This window comes from Rana temporaria, chromosome 6 (genome assembly GCF_905171775.1).
Source record: "Rana temporaria chromosome 6, aRanTem1.1, whole genome shotgun sequence".
Lineage (NCBI taxonomy): Eukaryota > Metazoa > Chordata > Amphibia > Anura > Ranidae > Rana > Rana temporaria.
This window is the reverse complement of record NC_053494.1, coordinates 14,737,686-14,738,776: the sequence shown is the minus strand read 5'-3', so window position 1 is coordinate 14,738,776 and position 1,091 is coordinate 14,737,686. Positions and strand designations below refer to the sequence as shown.

Below are 1,091 nucleotides of genomic sequence, written 5' to 3'. Positions count from 1 at the left end.
TCTATCTATGCGACTGATTCATAGAATCAGTTACGCATAGATATCCATAAGATCCGACAGGTGTAATTGTTTTACACTGTCGGATCTTAGGATGCAATACCGCGGCCGCCGCTGGGGGGAGTTTGCGTCGTAAACCAGCGTCGGGTATGCAAATTAGGAGTTATGGTGTTCCACGTAGGATTTTCGCGTTCGCTACGTCGCCGCTAGTCTAGTTTCCCGTCGCAAATTTAGTCATCGTTTTGGGTGCCCTAACTTTAGTCAGCAATCGTATTGCTGTCTAAAGTATGGCCGTCGTTCCCGCGTCGAAATTTAAAATTTAACGTCGTTTGCGTAACACGTCCGGGAATACGGAAGTACGCTACGCGTGTCGCCGTTCGAAAAAATGACGTCACGGCGCGCAAAGCACGACGGGAATTGCAAAACGGAGCATGCGCAGTAGGTCCGGCGCGGGAGCGCGCCTAATTTAAATGGCACACGCCCATTTGAATTGGCCAGCCTTGCGCCGGAGGCCGCAAGTGCTTTGTGAATCAGGCACTTGCGATGAAAACTTGCGGCAGTGTAACGTATCTACGATACGTTACGCCGCCGCGATTCTACGTGAATCTGGCCCTATGTTTTTTTTTTTAATTCTGTACATGAATGATAACGGCACCACATCCTTGTATTGAAATTGTTTTTGTAAAAAAAGGATAATGGGATTTTCAAGGTGCCTGAAACTTATGGTTGTTCCTCTCCAAGGAAATGTTTAGAAAAAGGCGAAAGATTTATTCGATCTGAAGTGGAATCAGAGTATCTTACTAAAGATTTCCGTGGGGAGGAACAACCATGAGTTTCACGCACCTTAAAAATCCCATTATCCCTTTCCTACAAAATAATAAAAATATAAGGTATACATATGTGATTTTTAACTTTCTGTAAGCTGTTTACCCTGTTACGGGTTTTTTCTCATCTTGTCAAAAGTCGACTACTCTTACTGCTGCACTAGTAACACTCATGTAGTACTATGAGTGCAAATCTGCCTAGCAATACTGTGACCCCAGGCTGGAATTATCATACACCCTTATCATACACCCTCAGAAGTACCCACCCAT

At 44.6% G+C, this 1,091-nt stretch overlaps 1 pseudogene; it reads right to left on the bottom strand.

Moving 5' to 3' along the window:
* Positions 1-670: 670 nt before the first annotated feature.
* Positions 671-793, bottom strand: LOC120944554 (annotated as a pseudogene).
* Between the last annotated feature and the right edge of the window lie 298 nt (positions 794-1,091).